The 26,965-nt window shown below is 39.7% G+C and overlaps 1 long non-coding RNA gene across 1 annotated transcript; it reads left to right on the plus strand.

The window, feature by feature from the left end:
• Positions 1-107: 107 nt before the first annotated feature.
• LOC147752917 (uncharacterized) lies at positions 108-25,564 on the plus strand. Its single transcript, XR_015312773.1, has 3 exons — positions 108-204; positions 23,360-23,451; positions 24,282-25,564. It is a non-coding gene; the product is annotated as an uncharacterized LOC147752917 (long non-coding RNA).
• Positions 25,565-26,965: the final 1,401 nt, after the last annotated feature.

Here is a 26,965-nt window from a genome sequence, read left to right on the forward strand (position 1 = left end):
GGCAAAGAGGAAAGCGAAAGCCAAGTAAATGGCATAGTCTGATGGCACGGTGTCGCAATATGGTCGCTACGAAGAGTTTTGTGACGAGAAGAGGAAACATCGGCCTGTGTCCCGTGTGGCGTGTAGTAGCAAACTCAGGAACATAACCCTTCTACACAGTTATCTCTGCGGAGTCCCCTGCCGCTTTACTCAACACACCGAAAGGTTTGTAGCGTATGAAGCCACTGAGGCGTGTAATCGATTTCCAGGTTTTTCTCTCTTTCCTTTTTGCGTTCGACTGTGACGCATTCGTCTTAGCTTCTTAACCCTTCGTGGCAGGCGGCGTCTTTGTCCAACTGGCGCTTTACCCTTCTACCGTAATGCTAGCCGATACCGGCGTCACGCCGCCATGCGACACACCGCGACGGAGCAGACATTGTGCATAAACGACATTCACGACGACACCAAGTTTTGGAGCTCGTTAGTAAACCGTTATTTGGCTATGACAGGAGTGCCAACGGTGATACAGTAAAAGTAAGGTTCTACTTTTGTATTAACCACAACCAATTCAACGGGGACGAAACTGATAAGCAGCTCAACTGTTGTATATGTAAAGCTAGGTGAAATTATCGTAAAAGCTTTATATTAGAAAGGTGCCAGCAGTTGGTTGAATTGTCCAATTGTACGCGTTGTAGAGCTTTTAAGCTCCAAAAATATGAGAATTTTTCTACGTAGCTCTACTTCGATGTTCCACGTGCAATTGCGCAATGCTTATACTCTGACACGGGCATTTCACTGAGCCGTTTCGGCATCTCTAACATTAAAATCTACCCTAGATTGAAACCTGCTATATCCCTGATCGTAATTGCCATTCCAATACACCCCTATCCAGAAATTCGTCTATACGAGCCGTAATCTCATGCACCGTCCCGGCAAACCGCTGTGCGTCTCTGTTTAAACATGTTCGCTTTCCTGAAACTACCCTTCGCTTAGCTCGCCGTGTATTGGAGAAATCCAAGAGCGGGGACTAACCGAACGGATCCCTGGCGCCACTTCGTTCTCGTCTCAATGTATGTTCAGCCGTATCTAGCACCGAGCAAGCGTCAGTGTCTTCGCTATATTCTACGAACAATTTTTATATATATATACACATCGGTGTACATAAATGCGCATGCCCACACACACAAGCAGGCATCTCTTGTGTACATGGGAGCGTGGAGGCCGCTGGCTTTTGTTCCGCTGTCCTACGCTGCTGTCTCTCCTTTCGCATTCGCATTTTCGCATTCGGCGACCGTGGCAGTAGCGATGGCAGTGGCGATATCCGACGCGTGTCAGCCTAGGGTCCAAAAGTATATCGACCGCCATAACGATATCATCGCGAGTAGCGGCAGTAGTGGAGCCGGCTTCTACATCCAGTGACGACGGCAAGCGTGGCCGGGGATAATACTGGCCATCGTCTAAAGCAAAGGCAGCTGCGGCAGTTCCTTCCATTCCTAACTGCAACGTTACCCCGTTCTTCCATTAGCGCTCATGCGCTGGCGACGAACAAACAGGCCCCAGGGCAGAGTGGAACTCGTTAGCGAAACCTTCGTGCTGCTGTCGGGCAAAAAGGTACGTCGCGTGCCTAGTGGAGCTTCACCAATGCCAAGCACAGCTACTCCTGCTTGCTAGGCTAAGCCGTATCTGACCGCACCAGCACCCCGTCGCGCGTTTTCGCTTGTCGATGAGCGCAAGCCGAAAGGCCGCGGTCAGATGGAATGGCTTCAGGTTATACCAATGTCTCAGAGCCTTTGGATGACGGAAGGTACAGCAAAAACGGGGAACACCGCCAAGACAAGATGACGTCATTGATGTTCTAATAAAAGGCACCAGTTTATAGGAGCGAGGAATTTGCTGTACAGATTCGACATATTGACAAAGATAACATGCTCGTATACAGCTGGCTTGAAACAGAGGGTATTTCACCCGGTCTGGCTTGACTTGGTGTCAATTAATGTTCTGTGTTACCTGACTGGGCCAGCATTAATGAAGGCATGCGATACCCCATACGAGAGGGCTCTTTCATAGATTTTTTTTTAAATAGAGCTGATATCACTGCTTGATTAGTCTAGATCATTTATTCCATTGAGCAGTACTATGTTATCTAAAGCACCTATGTTTTACCATGGATAGTAGCTGCCTCAGACACCGGAACTACCTTACATAGTTCCACTTCACTGCCTACAAAAGTCCTCAAATGATATATTTGTAAAATACCATGAAATAAACATACAGGCTTTTGGCTTACAAAGTAAATAATATTGTGTATATAAAAAGTAAAACTTATCATCAATCTATTGATCATGATGGCTATCAATTGAGCCATAAAAAATAAGACCTTTAAAGGACAATTACGAGCGCATGCATGTCATTGACCTTAATTACAAAAGTAATTAACGTGCCCCAGTACCCCAATTTGAATACGTCTTTATCTGATACGCCTAAATAGATTTTTCAAACTCGACATCTGACATACCGTTAGTATTAGCTCAGACGGCTAATTCGTAGAAACAGCAAAAGTGTTTCTTCCGTGCATAAGTTTACTAGACAACTAATAATGGCACCGCCACTATCATGCAACGAGCCCATAATCGCAGAATAATTTACCAATCATAATCAAGCTTGATGATTGAATTCAAAACCCTCAATTTTTAATTTCAAGGATACACATTCAAGTTGAGTCTCAAGCAAAGTGGTAAAACTGTATATTTTTTATTTGTGATTTTTAATGCCTAAACAAGGGAAATAAAAGGAAACGTTACCAGGGAATTTGCCAATGTAATATATAACATCCGTATGTGTTCAGTCGCACCCAAGATCGCGCTAGCGTCAGCGTCTTCGATACATTCCATGTGCGGTTTTTATATATATCTATCGATGTGCTTTGATCTATTTCTGCCTGCTCCGATTTGTACACAATGATAAACACAACTCAAAATATCTGACGGTCGAGAAACACTCTCATGTTGTGGTCCTATAAGGCGTGCCCTAATGGGGGCGACGGATGTTTTAGGCACTGTGTTGTACTTTTTAGCCTTAACAAGGCTCCTCAACGCCGCCTCATCCGGTCGCAACATTAGTTCATGCGGATACGATAGAGGGTAATTAGCCAAATAGAGGCAGAAATCCTGCAGCAGTCGCAACGCTATGAGGTCGTCGCTTGAGCTCTTTCATCACCTGTTCCGGGAGCTGCAGTATCCGCCTGATCCCATCGCAACCCTCATGACCGTCCGAGTTTCTAAAGTTGCACTTCAAGGTAGAACATGTGAGGTCAGTTGCTGGAATAAGTCTGCGTTAATGCTACTATCTTTGGCTTAGACTTATAGAAGCAGGTCTGAAAAGTTTTTTGGTTGATTAAAAACGGTATCATAAAAACGGGATAGATTAGGAAGATGCTGTCTACCTAGAAAGCGAAATTTGACATTCTAAAGATGGACTTCACAAGCACAGATTGGTTCCAAAGGAAAGCCAAAATGGTTCAGAAATACATAATGATTTAAGCTCGTCAGCTCAACAAAAACAAGTTCCAGACATAATGACCTATATATAAAGGTGTGAGTATATTTCTTAGCGACTTCTGCATAGATGCAGAAATGGCTTAGATGGCAAACTCTTCTCATTCTACCACATCGATGAAGAGTACAGACGCTTATAAGGCATCTTTTCATCGTGTTTTATATCTGTACACGTACGCTCTTTGTAATTATCTAATTGTGACATACATTTGAATCGGTGACTTGGATCACGCTTAGAGAAAAGATTTTCCCCATTATTTTAAATGATAATTCAACTATAGGGAAGAGAATATGTATGGCAATGGCAAACTTACTTATTTTTGTTAGGCGCCATTTACTTTCCACCCTTCCTTATATCTGACTCAAACAACTTTAGTCATTATGTTACTACGGTGTTATATACAAATTTAATACCTACTAAAATATATAGGTCGCATAACTGGATCTATTTTTGTTAAAAGCTCGTTAAAAGCTAGATATTTTCCATTTTCCCGGTTGAAATTAGATTAACATTTTGGAAATATCAACTATTCACACCTACCTATTGGATGTTATTTTATATACTGATCTATCGGTGTAGGTGAAGATCTCGCTGTCAATATCGAGCTTATTTAACGCACGACAAATGTAGTCTAGATGGCACACAATCAAAAGTACCCATCTACCGCGTCGTCGCATTTTAATCAAATGAGGCATGAAATAAAAAAAAAACTATGAGAAGTATAAATCGTTTTACGCTATCAGCCCATAACAGAGCTGTTATATTTGTTTGTCACCTTTCGCATCACCACAGATACCATAGTATGATGCATGTAAGGTAATGTATGTTAAATAGGCTTGATTATAGGATTGATTGTATACGTCTTTCTATATGCCCAAAACGTTGAGAAACCAAGGTGGTCCTGCTGTTTCGGTCGAGCCCTCTGATACATTACTAGCCTACATGATGTAAACTGACAAAACACCTAAGAGATATGAGACAAATAAAGTCATCAATGGAATAGAATGATATGCTGTTATCCCATACCTATTTGAAACATACAAAATTGATTCTTACAAAGATGCCTCTACTATTTAGCTTGCTACTATGTTATGCGTATTATGATATTAACGATAAAGGTAAGATATTAGCAAAACAAACAAAAAACATTATCGCGGATCGTAGATGTTTTTTCCACCGCATAAAATAGCAATCTGTATATGCTACCATGTCCCAGAATACAGCGATGAAAGGACGATGCTCACGCAAGCCCGTTAGCTAACTACCCGGTCAGTCTTGATTATAGACTTGGCCAGCCACACTTTGGGAAGCATATTGTTTTTTTTTTTAACTTTTATCCAGTTAAAATTAGTTATCCGAAGAGCGAGGGGAAGGGCCAACGAGTGTGTCGTCTGACAATCAGTGAATCAACCTCGACATGGAAACCTTCTATACGATCGCGACGCTCGAACGAACCTCTTCTTCCATGGCTGCGTAAGTGGGAGCATGAAGACGGAATTCCATATTAGCTGACCATCCAGTCTTTCGAAGCAAATGATAGCCGCTGACACATAGCTAGTTGACCATGCTTGAGGAGTTATAGAACACAGAAAAAAAGCTGGATTAAATTTGCACGATAGAAAACAAGTGAGCGTAGAAGGTCGGCCTGTAGGCATATCTTAAAGAGCTATGTATTAGAGAAAGCCTGTCCCTTCGTATGTCAAAAACAGACGTCGCAGAAGATTGATACGTCGACTTAGTGGTATTATAATAGGATGACGTATGATCTTGTTGGTGATAGTGGGGCAAGCCCAGAACCGAACGCGCACTGCAGATGGCCAGCGTACAGGATTTGACATATTTGAAAATGTCGATGGTTGAGGGCTAATCAAAAGCCTTAAGTCTGCCAGCTTTTGATAGTGATTTTTATAATGGCATATCTATGCTTGGACTGTGCGAAAGAGGGCCCAGAAACTCAGGTGGGAAACAGAAGATCAGAAATGGAATTTGGCCAAATCATTATGTTCAGCTTGGAATGACTAAGTAGCTATTAATATAATGGCAAAGAAGACTACCAGCTAGACAAAACACTTAACTCCATACACTTAATGTGATGAAACGATTCTGTTGTCAGAATGATTTTCGTTTAGCATTGGCTCAGAAGATTCAGGTTTGACGATTTTTTACAGCTACGAGCTAATTGCTCACTTCATAAAAGCATCGCTCTGTAAACGTGTCTCGTTGTAGTAGCGCCTTTGATGACATATGCCTAATACCAAGGAAAGCCACGTGTATGAAGAATTTGACTCGTGCAGTAACCCTGCTTGGCAACTTATAGCAGACCGCTTGAAAAACTCCGAGGCGATTAGCGTCCAGTCATTTTAAAACACGTCGGGGTTTTGCATGTCGAACCCCTTAGGAAATACAGATGCCGCAGTAAAAGTGATAGAAGATACGTAAGGAAAAAAATTCACTTGCGCCTAAGGATATTGCTGACTTGGCAATAAGGCGCAATGTTTGAATATAAGTGCTTTGACTTTGGTGACAAGTTATCCTTATCATGCTTACAGGTTCGAGCAAGCGAGAAAGCTAGCTTTTCTTCCACACCGTTATTTATAGCTACAAAGTTATATTACTTAATTACCCGGAAAATTAAATTTCTACCATATATACATATATAGTCAATTAACTAACGCAGAAAATCGTGCTTTTGAATCGAATCGTCATTTTTACTCATTGCTTTGTAAACGATTGCACATGTTGAAACAATAAGGAGGTAATGTTGTGTGTTTAATTTTCGCGATATCTACTTAGTTGAATATTAAAATTATCTCTTTTTATTAGAGCAGTTCCAATGTTCGGCATGACCAGAATGGGCATTATCTATTAAAGTGCCGTTAACGTTTTCTGACTGTTTTTATCTGTTATTCGAACGGTACGTTTGTACCTGTAACGGCGACGAATATACATGAACTATCATACCTATTTCAAACCAAACCGGCGCCCAGCAGACATTGTATAATGAAACGGCTCCCTGTTCGTCCAGCTGTGGTAAGCTGTAGAATCACAAACACTTAATTTCGTATTAGTATTTTTCCTTTTTTGTCGTTATTTATCAGTGTATTTGTAAACGAATCAGGCAAAGCAACATATTGGTTTGGCCTTACGTGGCCACTTTGTTGTCTGAAGAGATGCCGCAGAGAGCTAACAACGCCGGTCAGATATGTATCGTCTGTTATTATAATTAATGAAGTTCTAGCTGGTCATGTTCGTGTTCCTAGCCAAGTTGCTGTTTCTCTTATCTGTACGTTTACTTCGAGTCATGCTCTGTTCCAAAGGCAATTGATGTTTTCTAAACCAAAAGAGCGAAAGCACTCCTAAAAGGCGAAGGATCAGCGCTACTGACCAAACCTGAGTTCTTCGAAAGATTCAGATCGTAGACGCATATGCACTCGCACACACATTATATCCGAAGACCATAGCCAGACTTTTAATTGTAGCTCGTCCATCATATGTCTAGTTGCGTCACTCTATTGATTCTGCACTTATAGGGATAGATGACCTATAGGTACCAATGGATTAGGGGTAGCAAAATAAGGAATAAGTTAGATTTAGAGCAATCATTGTTGTCAGGTAGAAAACTTTATTCTTCTTTCCTTGCAATATATAGTTAGTTAGCCTTTATTGTTATTTTGTTGAATGCGTCAACTTCTAACAAATCGTTCGGAAGATAAGTGAAACAGGCCGGCGGACGGTAGGATCAGGCATCAAAACATGGTAGTTCAATCTTCTGGCCTGCACCCTCTATGCATTCTCTAACTGTTTGTTAGCAAAAAAGAAATTAGAGCCTTTTGCTTGTTCCTTAAAAATGACTAAAACATTTATAGAAGATCGTACGGCGTTAGTGATCCATTCAAAGTGTAACAGGTCGCATCCGTTACATTTTCTTTTTTTTCTTTTTTTTTACGATGAATTGTAAGATCGTATTCGGACAACATTATAATAGATATGACATTTGGTTTTTAATTTATTCGACAAATTGATTTTTTTTTTTAAATCTATTAATCGATAAATTTAAATAAAATGCATTATTCTTATGCGTTTTATATATACTACTGATGATACCTTTACATCTCGAATCGCATTGAACGTCCCCGTTACTGTTAATTAGACTACCGATTGAACCGAGGTAAAAAGTGGATTTTAATAATATCCTATGAAACAGATCCATCTAACGCATGAGCCAGCAGTCCTATACGAGAGTCTGAGCGTGGCTCGAATACAACTGTCGATGGAACTTTTTGTTTCAAGTGGTGATCCTACCTGAAACTAAGGACAATGCATTAAGAAGAGTCGCTACGTAACCGTTATCATATAGATACCATAACCGAATTATTCTAGCATAGGTATACGATAGCTGGCGGTGTAGTGGTAAGCCTGTGGACTCATAAAAGAATACAGTTAGAATCTTGTTTCTATCAAAACAGTCTAGCTATAGACGGTTTTGAGGTGAATTAATGTCTGCTAACTTCAGATAATCAATCATATCTGCTAATGGGCACCGTTACAAAATACAACTTTACATTAACAAACGTGCGTGTCAATGCGGGAAAACTTTACGAAGCCAATGTCCTTGTACTATTGATGGCATCCAGTTTGCTTTGTCAAAAACTTGTACCGCGTCATATACCGTCGATACGAAAAAGTCTGTAGAACTAGTAAAAAAAATTTGTTTCTAAAGTGCAGATTATTTTTACGGCCTAATAGGGTCATAGCGAAAGAGGATAATAATAACTAGCAAAAAAAAAAGACTTGGCAATTAAACGTCACCATTAACACCATTATTACGCAGCATTTGTAAAACGCGTCGGTCCCGATTGACTTACAATCGTGTACTCGTAATACCTATTGCTTAATGGATAACCGGCTTTGTTATACGAGTGATAATACAGTAGGACAAAAGGCTTGGAGGCAGTCGTCGGAAGTTCATACTCCAAATCCAACCCAAAAAGCACACGCTAGCAAGCCCAAAGGCAGCTAGCCGTAAAGGACGAGCTATCTCAATCTACTTTCACGTGTTCCACTATTGCAATACAATATGTGATCACGTTAAGTATTGAGACCTTCACTCGATAGATCGGACGTATGGGCACTGCAAAGCATAGCTACGTCCGTTTTGTCCAGCTAATACTTTGGCCTGCTTCAGCGAATCTCATATTTTCTCAGTGTGCAAGTAAATAATTTCGAATTAGTTTGACGGGAAACATTCACTGTACAACGCCAACAGCGTTTGCCGTCTTTTTTTCATAGAGAATTATATCGAAAAACAAAAATTGAGCGCAACAGTTGTACGGGGCTTCGCTAGAAGCCTTCTAAACAGAGCATGCACTGGCTGAATTATTTTCGGCTTAATGAAACGTTACTATAACGCAACAGAGGACAGCATCAGAGTAGATGGTTATGACGGACATCCAATAATAGTCTTGTCCAGTTAGATATGTTGAACAATAAAGTAATCGTGGTTGACTCGGGAAAACACGCGTCATAGTGTCACATGGTATACGTTAATTTTGCTTTGACGCTTTAATTCGGTATCCGGAGCAGGGGGACCACAGGTAGTCTCGCGGAGCGATTTGACGGTATGGTAGAACGGCGAGTCTTAATTCACAACAAGAACATTTCAAGTATCAATCAGTATCCAGTAACAACATTAAGTCCATAATTCTGAGAATGAGTGATCTGGACTTATCGTTGGGTTGTTTCGTTACGTCGACATGGTCCGACTGCCAGTAGCATATACGAACCTTGTGTGACTAATAAAAGTCGATTATTTTTGCTTTGTTCAATTTAATTGTGATACGGCCCCTTGTACTGACACTAACAGCGTTTTTAAGATAATATATATGTGGAATAGTCCACAACCTCTGTACCCGTACACAGTTTTCCGTCAACTAACTTAAAAACTGCCTACAGGACCGAAGGTTGACCTGATGCTTTTGACAGGTCCGTACATAGATTACCGGTGTGCCAGTGTTTATTACAGCGCGCTTCGAGGCATCCGTATAGTGAAGAAGCGCTTTTCGTAAACGGTTTAAGCAAACGCGGTCTAGAAAGTTGTTCAGAGGGCTAACGCTCGAGTCGCATACATGCAGACTGGAACACACAAACAGACGAGTTTTCAACAGGACTACGACAGGCTCTGCCAAAAAGGCTTCTAAAAGCGAATCGTTTTCAGGACATTGCAAGTTAAATACAGGCGAGCAGCAAATTGGAAAAGAAGAGAATAGTGAATGATTTATAAAGACAATGCGTTACCAAAAACAAAGTAAAAACAGACAGAAGAATAGAAAAGAGTGGGCTAATGTATTAGAAGGGACGGAGAAGAGGACGACGAGAGGAAAACGAATTAGAACACGAGAGAAATTAGGGAGAAGAGAGAGGAACAGGAAACTGAAAGGAGGACGGCAACGAACAAAAGAATCGTATATATATATATATATATATATATATATATATAAGAAGAGAAAGAAAGGACATTTAAGTATTACAAAACTTAAAGCATTTCATCAGCCAAGAATTATAACAATAATAATAAGTCGCCGTTTTTATGCAAAGATCCGCCATAGACATCTCATTAGGATACAGGGCAGATTAACATACAACGAAGTATTTTTGAGTTGTTTCTGAATGCGTAATAATAAAGATGTCGGAAACCATAGTCTTCATCAGGCCATTTTATTTATGGCAAGCTTCAAAGGTAGCTGGATCAACATTACTTGCTCTTTTCTATTACTACACGTTTCGCAACGTTCTTAAGCACTCTGAAATAGTTTAGAGCTGCGTCTTGAGTATTTTATTGACAGCGTTAGTAATATAAGATTCAACTACTTCAGATAGCTGGGCACTCTCTCCCTTCTCAAAGACAGCTTGCATCCGTTAAATATTGGTTCTAGCGGGTATGATGAATGCGCACTAGACCTCTATAGCAAATAGAAATGTGACAATGAAAAACTCACGCGTTTGCTTCGATAAATTAGTAGAGACGTAATAACATTAAGCGGGATCAATGTTCCTTTATCGACATACTATCTCATCACGATTTCCTTCTAACAACAATTTTTGTAATCACAATTAAGAAAAAAGTCAGATATCTTCAGTCTTATAGTGCTTCAGTCTTCAGTGCTTATAGTCTTGTCCGTGATTATATCCATAACACGAGTCGTCCTCATGGTATAGCATTCATCAGTTGCCTCAATAGATAAAGGTAATTGATTTATCAATTTGTTGCAGGGCGTTGCGTCATGATGAACAATATAAACACGGCTTTATTGCAAATCGAAGTAAAATATAAACAATATTAAATGAATCGATGGTTTTACGCTCTCGGTTAATACAATGATCACATCTACTACATACATACTGTTACTACTCGAAAAAAAAATGGGTAAGTTTATTTTGATAAAATATTCATTGTATAGCTATGAAATGCTATGTTCTTTCAAATTTTGAGCCGAATTTTCTTGCAGCTGAGCAAATCTATGCAGAGCTAAATGCCACAGGAGCGGCGTTGCATCAAAGTGAAGATTGGTTAGATTAAATCAAGATCCTTTGACGAATCCCGTGCTGAAACATTTCGTGCCTAAATGTTCGTACCACCTTAATGCTCGGTGTTCTTGTCCGCTTTCAATATTCTTCTATTTAATATACAATCATATGTACGTTAAACGTTTATTTGCAAAAAAAAAAACGTCTCCTTCTATGAGAACATATAGTCGGCCCGTTAATTTTTCGGCATATCCAGCAGCTTTTCTGCTTGGGTTTTCGGACGATGATGTCATTGGCTAACAGACTGTACAAATGGATATTTGTCAAGAAGCTGTTTTAAATGAAACACGGCTGAGCAAAACGGTAAATGCGGTTTCAAAAATCATTTGAGACTGCTGATTGATATATATCTGTTACTTAATTTCCGACACTCAGAAAAAACACGACTCACTACGATACGCTCGCCACGTACTCGATCGAGTGCTCGAAAATTTAGCTTCTATTGGTAATGGTCGCAAACATCGTATTCGATGCGATGGTATTTCCCTCGTACGGATAATGTTCTCTTCAACCCTCTAGAGTTATTCTCAAGCACCAAGCTAGTTACTAACTTAAGGCTTAATTCCATACTCTACACTCAAGAGATATATAACACGACTCAAAGCTTGTTAGCGATAAGATATTAGTTAAAGTTGCATCATATAAAGGTTTATAATTTAATTTTTATGAGATCGGTTTAAAAGTTTTTTTTTTCTCAGAAAATTTAAAAAGGAAGAGTAAAATATATGTTTGTGCAGTATAAATCGTTCACTCGGCTGGAAGACAGTGTAATGGCTATTGACTGCCTTTAGTTCAGCTCAGCACTCCTACACTTGCAAGGAAAACTCTAGTAGTATACTAACGAGTAGTGGCAAAGTTAACGGAAAAACGAAAAGTCATATAACTTCTCAAGTTTTCGTATAAATCATTTCTTCATTAAATTAATCACTCGAAGAATCTTACTACTCATAGTAAGTTGCCAGTCAAGTAACTTCTTGGACGCACATAAAATTTTTGGATTATGATCGTATTCTAAAATAATATGTATATACTCTATTAAAGCGTATGACGTTAATGTGGACTTTTTTGATAAGCATTTAAGTACGTTAGAGAAAAGTAGATTTCAACAATGGCCGATTTTAAGATTCAGCATCGGCAGCACTTGGTACAGGTTCAGACATGTTGAATCTTGAAATTATTAAATATATTTTAACCCCATATCCACAAACAGAGATTTAGGATGCTATTCTACGGTCACGAAACTTAATTAAGTCCATTTAAAAAAATCACGAAATCTTGAACAAGTTGCGCACCCGATAGAAGTTCCTTCCGTTAGGTTCTGTACTGTTTTGTAAACTAAAGTTGTAAACTATAATAATTCACGTTATTTCGCTAATTACATAGTAAAAGAGTTTTGTTAATTTTAGTTTGCTTTCTAATTCGTTGATCAATCAAAAATTAGCAAAGCTATCGCTGAGTGTAAACGTTTATCTGAACGAACAGAGATACGAACATTACAATGAACTGCTTTTTACCGAAATGTCTTGCGTGAAAACGTTAAATCTCATTTTATTGTCTTTTTTTTTTTGTTAGTTTTTCCATCCTACAACTATGGTACTAGAACGAAGGTCAAGCATATCCACTAAACTAAGTTTAAGATACCCGCAAACTTATACCGGCATGAACATAAGTCATCCATCATAATTCAAAACGGTACACACACATAAACAAACAACTTATTTCCAGTCTGCTAGCCATAATTCCAAAGTTATAATTGTATAGCCATCCATGTTTTCTATTTTTCAAATCTCATCTTTGCCATGAATGGACCGGATGCATCGTCCACATGTTCCATGTTAATTTTAATTCATTGATCTATAGAAAGGGCCGTGTACATTAAGGTAAAAAGGTTTATAAGCGAGATTTATAACAACCCCGCACGCCGATGGCGTTCATCGCAAACCATATTGTCATATAAATTTCAAACGAACTTGGATTACAGGAGCGAGAAAAGTAAATAAGACCACGAAAAAATTATTTTTTACTGACGATAGCCGATGTTTACCTAACAACTCGGTCTAATTACCGAATGTATCTAGTAAAAAAAAAAACCTGCATGTAGAAGAGCGGTTGCGAGACGTTACGAGTCATATTTTATAGGTAATTCGAACGGGGTGTATTCAACTTGAAACTGGTGTATGGCCGATTGATATAGTTGCGTAAAGGATTTCTAAGTTTGCGTGAAACTGTGTAAAATCTTTTTAATTACTCTGACAGGAAACATTTTCATAATAGACTTTTTTAGTATAGGTGCATTTTAAAAAGGATGTTATATATACATATATATAAAATCTAAAAAAAAAACACGATTCGTGATCTCGGTATATGTAGAAGATCCACACGGTTTTTTCCCAGGAAAATCGTCTAGTTTGACGGCATGCTCAATGATTGTAACTCTATGGGCAAAGGGACTGGATAAGGTAGTTACTAAATAATTACTTGTTTAGATAAGTTAAATATATATAATACTTCAAGGAAATAGTTTCTCCGGGACAGCTAGAGCAGACGATTTTTCGCTAAAATGGTCATTAAATAACGTCTCCAGAGCATTCAGTTGGAACACGTCATTACTCTTGACGCTGGATGCCTGGTGCGCCTATTAGGCTAACGGACAGCAAAAAAAAACTTACGGAATAGTATAGAAGTTTCAACCCGTTCAATTCTAAAGTTTGCTTTCATTTAACGACAACCTCTTCATCGTAAATGGTTACAAAGGGAAAATCTACAGCATATGCAATGGGTAAACAAACAAAGGCGAATATAAGACGAGATCAGAAATTAGAAAACAGTACCGCTATTCATGCACCAAACAATACAAAAAATACACCCTCAGTAGTAAGTTGTGTATAAGTCAACTATATTCCGGTGAAAAAATTGTCGACAATACAAGCGTGCTACACAACTAAAACATGATAGTACAAGCTTTTTGAGAGCTACGGCACTTTATGGCCGCTTCTAATGCCTATCCAAGATCTATGAGAAAGTCGTTAGCAGCTTCAAGTCCAACCAAAAGACATATGAGACTATCGGTAATACCCATCTTAATTTTTTGATCTAGCGGCACAGATATGTATAACATCATTAAAAACAATTCAGCCAGAGGTTCAAAATCTTCAAGACTCTTAACAGGAGCGAAGATTTTTAGAGATTAGAGTAAGGCGCGTGGTATTTCTCTCACCTGCTTCAATAAAGAAAAAAGCTGAGCATTTCACCAAACCATAGCATTACGTCTGCACGATATGGCGCTGTGAATGTGATGACAGGCCTGGGTATAACACCCTTTCAACTTAACGATGCTTCAAAATGGCGGGCGATTTCAAATCCATTCTTCTGGTATCGTTCCATCCGCACTGATAAGATTTCGATGTGTTGAGAAACTAGGAATCAGTTTAAATATGAAGGTATAACTTTAGCAGTATTTTACATTAGCGTAAGCACTTGTAAATACTTCCTTTATTCGCAGAAAGACAATGTATTACGCGGATGCGAATAGCCATTAAGGTATCTTTATCACGACTGAGTGCACTACGAAGTCGGCGCCCCATATCAAGGGATTTTAAAAAAATTAACTCATGTGTTATGAACAACGAGCTTCGCCTAAGACGTCATGCTTTTTAGAGTTTCGTTGATGATAGCGATGGGGGCAACCTTCAGAGTATTCGAGGGCAATTCCGTTTAGACAAACTGTTGGGCTACTTCGACTTCAGAATCTACTTCAACTCTTGACGGAACGATTCACTTTTTTTTTGTCGAGCATTGTATACTGCCACAGATGTCATCACGATGCGGTCTTCTGTTCTGTGAATAGGCGACACTCTCTGCTGCGGCAAGGTCTGAAGTGTAGCAGATAGCAAGTCGCGCCTTTTCCAATAGATTCAAGCAGTCTTCGAAGCAGGATTACCTATTTCGACATAGATGCATTCGATAGGGTCATTGAGAATCCAAAAAAATAACGTCATTGGTCATGTTGCAGGCATAACATCGTTCGAGTTCCGCTGTGGCAGCTTTTTCCTCCATGTGTGTCGATATTGGCAGCGGAGAACTGCTTCGATACCTTATCCTTGAATTGCTCGTGAAAAATAGACACGAAATAATAGTTCTACACGACAAGACAGATACCAGCAACTGCATAACAGGATGGATCAGAGCAAATGTTCTCGGCGTTATAATAAAATAGGGCTGTTAATTTTGCCTCTTACTACTTTAACGAAATATGGCCAAACACAACATTTATACATTCGTAAAGCATCAATTTTTAACACGAGTGACACTCCACTTATAACTGTTTATATATATATATATATATAACACGCATAAACAGTAAACGTGTTTACGTTAAGCACTGGGTGCTACGCAACTCGTGGAAGAATTCGATGAAATTGTGTGCTCGTCACTCTTCGGTTGAAAAAGAGCGCCCGTTTGGTGCCTTAGCTTAGTAGGGCAGAGGTTCTGCGGAATTGAAAGGATACACAAGCACAACATGTGACAGGCTCCACTTCCGTTCAACTAAATAGCTTTAGTTTGCTCTGTATAGTAACGCGCCGTCCCTACTCGTATTTAGCAAAATACAATAGTTCCAGACCATTAACACACGTAATGAAATACATCTACACTTGTTCAGATTTCAGTGAGAATAAATAGGAAGCCGCATCGGAAATTTCAAAATATTCGCAAAACCATATGAAGTTACCATGACACCTGTGCATGTGTGCCTATCCAGTTGACTTATTTTCAGTTGTTTACGTGACCTACAGCCTGATACGACCAAGGTCGAAAAAATATAGAGGAACCAACGAGAGCCTTAAAGCAGACTTTAAATGCCCTATGCCGCAAGCAAATAACTGTGCCGATAGGTTTACTTTATCTTTCGTAGCTTCTGGGAGGTTGGGTGTACGTTACCAAGTAGTTCGTATACGTTAGCCCGGTCTGTGACCCAAACCCGGCCACACGGTGGTCACCTTGTTTAGGAGATCAGTCTTTCTGTTGTTTGGTCTTTCAGGTAATCTGGCAGCTGAAACCTGTCTGTCACTCACACAAAAGCTTTCGTCTCTCACGCAAGCGCTCAATTTATTGAGTAAGGATTATTCCAATTATTAAAGAGATTTCTTAAGAGAAGCAGCTTTCCAATCGAAGGCACTCGTTCAGGATTTTACTTAAAAAATTGAACTTTCAGAATATTTACGTGTTTCAGTAAAATAAAAACCCTTGTTGTTTGCAATGGTATATTCGTGTCCGTATTAAAATTAAGGGAAATTTCATGCAGCAGTAGCAGAGTCTCTTGCCAGCAATCGAAGAAAGAAAAGGAACAAATATATCATTTAAAACCTAAAAAATAGAAAAGTTGGTGATAAGGATTAAACAGTAAGGGCTGGCTGAGTTTTACATATTTACTGTATGTCGCCGTTAGCATTCTATTTATTTATATGGGTCTTAGTGTAATTTAATGGCTGCCCAAAAATTTGTATTGTTAATACGGTCGATCACTAGATGACCCTATGGCACTATTCATGAATCATATCATCACTGTCTGTGTATACGACCAGAACGTTCAGACTATAAAGACAATATTTCTAAATTATAATAGGACCTCGCATAATTCTGTCAATGGCCCGATAACAATCATTTATCTATTTGAAGGCCGACATTCGGCAAGCATTTCGCTCGTTACGTCACCGAAAATAGATAGAGTTATAGATGACTTAGACCAGAATAAAAGGAGACTGAGCGCATAAACTCTTTCAACTTCACAAAGAAAAGCGACGGCAGTGAGCTTCTCTGTCATAGGTATACTCTCCGTCTATCGTTAGATAGAATTTCTACATTACTAACTTCATCAGTGATTCGTTGCCTGAACTTGAACGCTCGAAAGCATCCTTACTGCCCTATTAGCACTAGCCTCATACAACTGAACTACTACGGCAGGTGTCAAGGCACATAGACGTAACAAAAGAAGCCAACAGATCTTGTGAACACATATTGACCCAAGCTTCAGAAAGAGACTGCTTACTAGACACAGGGCAGCTAGCAAGACACGTCAGATAAGTTAAATAATATTAGTGGAAGATGACAGGAACTTCTTGGCATAGAAGGCGATAGTGCTGGTAATTTTATAGGCAGAGCCACTTGCCAGTGAAGTTAGCAAACGGAAACATAGGGAAACGCACAATCCCAAAAAAAAAAAAAACCGAATTCAATTAAAGATCAAATCGAGTAAGAAGAAACATGTGACAGAGGTAAGAAAAGAACGAAACTAATACTGCTAAACCTTCTAAGCTCCTACTATAGTCGGCCAATTCTAATATACGTCGGGCAATGTATCGGCAGATGATATTTGGGAAGAAGTTTGTTGCAAGGCAAGGAATTCTAAAGGGTTTAGTTATCTTAAAATTTATGTACCACTTACACAACTTATCGAAATTAGCTCCAGATAACCTTGCAAAGTTAAAAATATTTATGTATATCCTAGACGAACTAAAGGCGAGTACTTGTAGTAAACGCTCGGCTAGTGAGCTTGATGCCATACAACTGAAAAGCCTACAAGCTGGCCTGAGGCGTTATGTCGTCAACACGCAAAAGCATAAATACCCTGTCCGAAACGATAACTAGCGAAGCAGAGCAGAAAGAAAAGTCTAATTACCGTAGATCAACCGGCGATCTCTTCTAACTTAAACATAAACTGAGCAGAGGAGAGACGCACACGGCAATTCCATAACATAAACCGCGGTTAGGGGTCGCTATATCCCAGAGCAACAAGTAGCTATAGAAACCACTTGTTGAATAGAAACGACCGCAGGCTGAAAAACTATTTTTGCTAGGACTGCAAAAAGAAAGGTTATACCTAGATAACTGTCGTCTCTCTTGAAGTTAAGCCATATGGAAGCTCATTTCTCCGATATCATTATAGCTCGTGGATAGTTGACAGTGGTTTGAATAATCATAGCGCCAAAAAAACAAAAACAATGGTTTATCTCACTCATTCCCTTTGCTGAAGCTTAGGAAATCCAAGTAAGAAGCACTGAGGCACTGCAGGCGGTCAGTGCAATCTGGCCCGTGCAAAAGAAATCGTCAAACGGTACATACACGATTTTATCATGTCGTATATGTACCCGGAATAATATAATGTTCATTTTTCGTTAGTTAGACAATAGATAATAAATACGCCGTCTAAATACATGGACGAAACAAAAAAATAAGCAAGCCAATGTTATCTAAATAATAAAGATGCTACAAAGGATTTTCAGGTAAAAACGCATCTGAAGGCTAGCGTGTAGCAAACTCACGAAACGCTAACATGCATTTACAGAGAGGACAAAGCAAACTGTTGCTCGCAACAGCATTGAATCTGATGACGGTCATTACGTCACCTGTGAAATCCGCATACAACGTAAACAATCAAGGAGCTTCCAAAAAGCAAACCTAAATCTACACGTACAGATTCTTTTGGGTACAGTGCATGCAGACTTATGCTCCCAATTGACATTTTCTCCAACAGGCAGAAAACATCCCCTTTGCAAAAACTAGTGAAACTAGAAAATTTACGAAGGTCTATTTTCTAGAGAGAGAGAGAGAGAGAGAGAGAGAGAAGATAAAGCCGTAGACTATATTCAACAATACATAAACTGGTTAAAAAATCAGACAGGCAAAAAAACATATAGGGTCTTTAGTCGACAATTTAAAAATGCTTTGATGATTAAGAGCTTGAACCAGATAGATGCTGAGCCAACATTTTCTAGCTTATACATGCTAGTCCAGGATAGGATAATAGAGAGATCAAATCGGACAGTAACTGCCAGTGCCAACAAGCACCAACGTATTCAGAAATCTCTAGACTGAAGCAGTAAATTATATATCTATATATATATATAAAATAAACTACACGTCCGTTAATGGAGAATCCCGAGCTGGCATCACAAGAGCTGATATATATATATACGGAGGCCATGCTTAGGTAAACTGTACTCGTTCGGAACGAACTATTTTAAGCACAATAAAAATAGAAACAAGGGTCGAGGAGCAAAGCGGACGTAATGATTGTATATCACGAGAAAAGTCCTATATATCGAATCTGAGCTTCAACTACTTACTATGCACGAAATCGACGAGCATTTTCGAGAGAAAAAGAAAAAGCAGATAAAAAAGAGGGAAATACAATCAAGCAAGTCTGTATATATTCAAGCTGAACGCAACTTAGCAGAAAAGAAATTATCAGTTTGTCTGAAAAACAAAATAGATTATAACTCCAATAGTAATAGTTAGGAGAACTTCGAATCGGAAGGGCGGATAGCGCAAAAGCGAACAGAAGTGATGAACACTCTCATCAAGGACCAAAACCAATTCAAAATAAAGAAAATTACAAGGAGAGTCGAGCTAAAGCGATCCGATAAATATGCCACCGAAACTCCATGTAGAATCGCTCGGTCGAAACAAATCGTTAGCAGGAGGAAAAACGACAAATCCTTAACGCCGATAGAAGAACATAGATAGAAACGATGAATGAAAAGCTAAAATCAATGATCGTATATAACGTAGGGACACGAAGTGAATCACCGAGTAATCATAAACCAATGGGATGCAAATGGATCTCTGAAACAAAAAAAAATCCTTTAGGTAGAAGAGCTAGACTACTTCTACCTGATTGACGTACGCTGAGTGTAGTAGCATAATTCGACGCGATATGAACTATACTAAGCACAGCCATAACAGAACTTGTTGCAACGTTTCAACATAAAGACAGCCTTCCTATATACTAAATTGAACGAACGTGATCTGCACGACACAGCCGAACGTTGTGATGATAACAGCAAAACCCTATGTAAACTGAACAAAGCACTGCATGGACCAAGGACTCATAAGCTTTCATTTAGCCTATGAGTCCTTGTTTTGGTCCTACACAAAGGCTAGCAGATTCATGCGTATTTCACTTGGCACACAAGCAAAAGATATAATATGTACTTACGTAGATTACGCGCCACGCACTGAACCAAGCTGAGGGCTTTAAACTCGAACAAAGGCTAAACATAACATGCAAACCACTGATATGCCTTCTAGAGGCATAGATAAAGATAGCCGAAGATGACAACCTGAACATTCAGGAAAAAAAAATATGTCCAGGAACAACTCGACCAATTTCAAACACAATAAAGACACACAAGCGAGTTTCTTCGAGCAATAAACGAAAATCTTCACATAAAAAGATACAAACATGCTATGAGAGCTTTCCTATATCCTGCTGTAGCGAGCTGACTCGACGTCACGTTCGCAGCCGGATACGCGATGAAGATCGATGGATACCTACTACACTCAACAGTGTTAGACAACTACGCCTCGAACGTCACGATACATGAAAAAGAACTGTGAAGTAGGATATTAAGTTTACAAGTGATGCAAACATTTTTTTAACTATCGCATTCCCTGGTGTTTATTATACCGGAGAGATTGAAACTAGATGATTAATAATTAATCAGTTGATTAAGCGAGGCGAAGGTCCCATATTGTCGTTCGCTAGCAAACAAAACGTAATTGTTTTGTCATCCACAGAAGCAGAATATATCACAGCTATCGGCAAGGACAGCTAGAGCTATTTGAGCGCTAGAGTAACTTTTTTTTATCAACTTAAAGCTAAGCACACTCCAGCATTAAATATAGATAAGCAATACGGATACAAGAGCTCCAGATTCGTAAACGTTTGAAGTGTCATTTCGTAAAGCGTTGCGTTGGAAAAGAAGTTACGATACAGCATACGTACCAGCTGAAGTACAAGAGATCTATGTAGAGTGAGACTCATTTCGAGGAAAAAGACAAATCAAAACAGTACGGATACCTGCTACCTTCGTTAAATGCTGATACTTACACTAACTAACTAACGAATATAGTAGGTATATAAAATAAGCTATACAATAACGGTAAGCTCGTTGGATTGCTCTCAAAGTACATGTACGGATCGATGTGAACAATGAAAACCCACTCTACATGCAATAGGAGGGGCACGAAAACAATTAATATGAAATAACTGTCTGCCACAGACATTATTCAGTAGATAACAATCGTAACATCTATATGAACGTTTAGGTTCGGAACGGGGCGGCGGATACAGGTAGTGCTCCTACCGACAGGTGCACCAGGAGCACCATTGATGCTAAAGAAGAATGGGCGTATTCTGGGCACTGGCGGCACGATGCTTGCACGAGCTATAATAGTCGCTTCTAGCGACACCACGAAAATTTTCCAAAGACTAGAAGGTATCACCTCAGAATAATCAAGCTTGTTCGGAACAGCAGAGGAGCCGGAGGACGGCACCAATGAAAGTGAGATAATGAGGTGTGCTCCAGCTAAAATATAGACACACTCCTTGAAGCGTCGGACAGGACGAAAACGGGCATACCTAATCCTGGAGTTTTTTCCTGGAGAAAGCTGCGTCCTCGTCTTGACCAGCGTTAAACTTATAATAAGCGACACAAACCAAGGACAGGAGCAGCCGGCTGTCCTGTCACGCTCTCTATGACCTGACGTCTACGCCAGTTAGAAGTCGGTAAAATAGACTGAGAAGCTTCGTGTGTTCTTGATTCAAAGGCCAGAAAGATTGTAATACAAAAAAGAGGCTTATACGAGTAATAATAAAAGACAAAAAATCCATATATATAGAATGTGAAATAGTGACTCTAACTCGTTAACTTCAACTATGCTGTACGGCAACTATGCTGCAAAAATCTACCAACAAAATTATTGCAATTTAACTTGAAAGTGTATACGATTACTGAGCTCTCTGTGACGTTCCCAGGATCAAGGAATGTTAAATATAACCGTACTCTTTTCATCATAAAATAGCTCGCAAGGAACTATTCATAAGTATGTCATCATGTTCTGTGAACACAGCTGGTACATTTAGATTGTAAAGACAGTAAATTCTTATTCCAAATTATACTGATTCACAGAATAATACTCTGAATGACCCGGAAATGACCAATCATTTATCTGAAGGCCGACATTGGTCGAGGGCCCTACACATCACGTCACGGAAAAAAGACAGAAATGCAAATGGCCCGGACTTAAAAATAAAACGAAGCTTAACATATTAGCTCTTTGGACTTCGGCAAAAGTGCTTCAGCAGTGAGCTTTGCTCTCACAAATCACCGTGCGTTTTTCGTTAAACAGCGTTTCTATTGACCACGTTAATGGTTCGCTTTTCGGGTTCCAACTATCGAACACAATGTTACAGTCACGAACACCGCTGCCCTATTGCTGTCCAACGACTCAAGAATGGCAACATGCAGAGGGTTTCAAGGGGAAAAATTTCTGCTATTCGAATCAGAGCTTTTACCGAAAACTACGTGTGTTGGCCCCTGTCTGGTCGGCCTATTGGTTATGGCAGCTTTGCGCTATAATGGGCAGACGTAACACAACGCCAACAGCAAAAGGGAACTCGGATACAACTTGTAGTTTTCGTGGGAAGACCTCCATTACTTTTGCATAGCTGCCAGTTGGTTGTTAGGCCTGCCGTACACCGCCACCATCGAAGCCAGCAGAGTCAAACGCCGGAGCCATTTATCAAATTGTCTAGTAGAAAAGTTAACCGCTATGAGCGCCAGCTGCAAGTTTTGAGAAAGGGTTATCGTGGGCAGATCACAGCAGCTTCTCCAGATTATAGCACATAGGTATTTCGGCGCTGAAGCAATTTTCTGGAGTACGCAAGCCCAAAAGGGAGAGTTTGATCCTACCATTGAGTCTCTCGTATTTTTCTCCGTCGCTGTAGACGACGTTGACAGTACGGCGGGATCACTTTCTTAAATTCGTTGCTAGGTATTGTTAATGCTTAGCGCTAGAAACCGAGATAGCTGATTAAGGCAGATGTTTTCCGTCCAGAAGAAGGCATGCTAAAAGGAAGTTATTAAGTACTGTACTTCGAGACTATGTATGCCCAAAAGAAGTTGCCGTTCTTAGTAAAATAGAATACAAACAATTGAAGCTGGGCACCTTATCCTATCCGTCAAGCAGGCCGAAGTGGGCTCACTCTTGGTTACTATTCCCCGGGGGCAAGATATTCCTTTAGTTGTATGTATTGCCGTAGAAACAGCCAACCTCGGCATAAACAGGTCATATTTACAAATCAATTAGGGGATTGTGACTTGCTGTCGGTGGGGTTCTGTAATACGACGAGTTCCTAATCAGATGCTATCTGCAACTTCATTTGCTTGTAACAATTTAGGGTCGAACAGATATCAAATCTCAGCGGGCACTTACGTGTCATACGCGGTTCTCCTTCTGGCACCTCATCTTAGAATAATCTTTACAGTCACTGTAAGTACTTGAGTAAATTTCTATTTCAATCTTACATGTCTGAGCCAAAGTCTTCCTCTTTTTGTTTAGCTAGCGAAACTAAACCTTTACCTAAATTAAAGTCCAATAGACAAAATGGCCAATCACGAATAGTGTGATAGGTATTCGCATACTTTGACATAAAATAAATTGCGAGAGCAATGTTTACATGAATTCGAAAGCTATCTATAAGCTACCGATGCTGTACACATAGAAAAATCATGTGTGCCAGGACGCTTGTGTTCCACGAAAGCTATAATAATAAGAATAAACATAATTTTATGTCATGTTGTTTTTCGGGGACACTATATGATAAAAACTAACATAAAATCTTTCTAGTTATGTTTTAGTCCGATGTATTGGTGGAAAACTCAATTCGAATGTAACAGTATAAGCATGTTTATTTATATACTAGACCCAATTGCTTTCGTTTACACGAAACTTTCGTTAAGCTCTTTCCGAAATCTTCTTGTGGACGTTATGGTAAAGAACAGATTTACATTCCTAGGCACACCTACATCCACTTATTCTTATAAGACACTTGTTTTAAAAACGACACATATGTACATAAGGTACTCATGCTGATATCAAACCGTTTACATATTTGCTGTCCAATAACATAGGAATATACTATGTAAACACGATTTTATGACCACTTTTCCATCGGTCATTAGCAGGCGCAGTGCGATATGAGCTGCGTCGTGTGCCCTGTCCTGTTGATACCAACACATCGTATAATTTTTCGCTCTGATTTTTTTCAAAACATAGCCTGAGCTAGTCATTTTAACGTTGCGATTATTGTTTGTTCCTAGTTCGCATTTCTCGCTGTCTTTTAGGCAAAACATGGAAGGACCTAAGAAGCAGAGCAAAGAAGAAAGAAGCATTAAGACGCTCTGCTTGCCCTGCGTTCGAGAGTGATAGTGGTAGAAGGAACTTGTGAGCAAAGGATCGAAAGTCCATTTATCCAAATTTCTTGGTCCATTTCCTTCCACATCCAAACATCCATCACTCCCCAACTCTTCTGCCCTAAGCCGAGTCATCTTCCTCCTCGCGAATTCTCTACGATCAGAAGGAAACTCTGTGTGCTTTCGGTGCGGCGAGCGAGCGCTGTTCGTCGGTTTATGGGCCAACGAATGAGTATCCGCGAGACCCTATTCTCACACCCCTAACATCTGCTGGACTCATTGAGCCAAAACGAACTAGAGAAAGAGAAATGGCGTTTGTAGACTGCGCGCTGTTACTCGCCAGCGAAACAGCTGACAGGAAGGAAGCGCGGAATGAGGACACTGACAAAAAATGCTGATACCCTCGCATCATACCACTTCAACGCCAGATGCTACCCCGCCGCAAAAATCCACAGTCGCCTTTACAAACAAGCAGCAGCGCATCTATCGTATTATTATCAACAGTGACAGCAATCATGATAGCAACGTCATTGGGGTTCATTATTAGTGAAGGACACCGTAGTAGGAAAGTAAGAAAAGGAAGGGGGCCAGGATAGGGGAGGGCAAAGTTGGACATTGACCTGAAACAACACAAAGTTTCGTTGCAGTAGCGACGTAAATGTGCGGTGTCAGTATAGTAGCAAAAGGTCTGCGATTGCTGTTGACGTTAAGGTTGGGGGCAGCCAGCGCTGTGGTGTCTCTGTGGTCCATTGTTTGTGTAATGAGACGCCACCTAATTATCTATTAGAGAACATCAAAAAGTATACCTGAAAGTTGAATTGGTTATAAGAGGAAAATGTGAATGTATCTATGTTCGAGTAATAATTGCTGGAGCGAGCTTTAAAGCAACATGTAATACAATAGACGAAAATAAAAATTTATAATATATATTATATTATAAATGGGGTGATAACGGTTGGGGCTGACCTGAGCGGTAACGGTAACGAACACTTAATGCGTACTGTATATAACCTGGCTACGCGTAAGTTATTTATGTTCGCAATGCAGAGGTCACAATGGTATCATTTCAAAAACACTTATCTGAATGGCAACCGTTAATAAGCGTAGAACATGAGTGGAAATGCATCTAAGACATAATTCTTATGTTCCTAGTAGGACTGTTCCACAACTAACCAATTTAAATATACAACCGTTATGGAACACTGTGATGTATCGTAATTCTTAAAATTAAGTAGCTTTCGATGATTAATTAAGTTGTTTTCGTGTTACAATTAGCTCAATTTTTTTAGCTTTCAGAATTACAACTTACTTTTTAGCTTCGTAAACTGAAAAAATTATACTACGTATATATATATATCGTTTTTATTGTTGCGTTCTTCAGTTTCGATCTAAACACTGTCAAAGGTCCTCTTTGTATAGGTAGGCTACAAAAACTCCGTACCGTACATCGCTAGAATCTCGAGAGAACAACTTTCCGTCGCCCTAAAAATTCACGTAGTGGAAGTAAAAGGAAACAATGCTTCCCAACCTGACTCTGAGGTTATTTGCATAACATGAAGGCCCTTCATCAGCAGTATTATACTCGCAGAGACTTGTTGTATTTGCCGTGTTCCTATCATAGAATAAGACATTCGAGATAAGCAATTTGTTTTGGGGGAAAACTGTCCGTTTTGGATGTACCAAAAGATAATATGGTTGAAAGTAATGGCCATTAAAAATGAATCTGTTACGATGACAAATCGAACTATCTTTTTTGCAGCATACAACAAAGCTTACTACGACATTATAACAACATTTATCTAACACTGTTACGCCATTTACCCATAAATGACTCATTGACTCGTCAGTCTACTTAGCAAATATCGGCCTGTTTTCTATACCGTAGAGTCATAGTATGCCTAAAAGGTCATACGAAAGTTATTAAATGTAGAAGCATCAATATGAACATTAAAACTCTATTAATTAATAAATGCGTAAATGGTACAGCACCAGATATTTAGAACACCAATTGTACGAGACCAGATCTTTACATCATTACAAGCCAGAATTACAGTGACGCTTTCGACATGTATTCGACTAAATACTCCCGGTCCCGTCGGCTCCGCAGCGGTGAACCTCTGTAATTGAACAGATAAAAGAACAATTTCCTAATATCTCGGTGAAATTTTACCGGTACGATTTGTATGTGTCTAGTACGTTTCTTCGCCACTGCAGGTATACAGTTTCTGCAGCAGTTGCGCCTCCGCTACGCGTTCTTACTTCCTGTCGTTGAATCACGGCTGACAAGCGTATTTGAGAACCTACGTGCACCATACGATCGTCTCTACGCCCATCTGTCTATAGACGCGTTTTCCCTGCGCCTGCCTGTGCTATGCATATCGTCTGAATGACCGCCTAACAGTTGTATGTATGAGATTCTTCTTTTTATTTAACTTTTAATTTCAACGGCGGCGAGAGCACGGTGGCGGGCGCGTAAAGGCTAAACGTGAGGGGCCTTAAAATTTTTCCGTTGCCAGCGGTTGCCGGAATCTGCCGCGTCCTTAGCATTGGCTTTCTGTCCTGCCCCATCGTTCGTCTTATTTGACGACCGT

This window comes from Varroa jacobsoni, unplaced genomic scaffold (assembly GCF_002532875.2).
Source record: "Varroa jacobsoni isolate VJ856 unplaced genomic scaffold, vjacob_1.0 scaffold_889, whole genome shotgun sequence".
NCBI classification, from domain to species: Eukaryota; Metazoa; Arthropoda; class Arachnida; order Mesostigmata; family Varroidae; genus Varroa; species Varroa jacobsoni.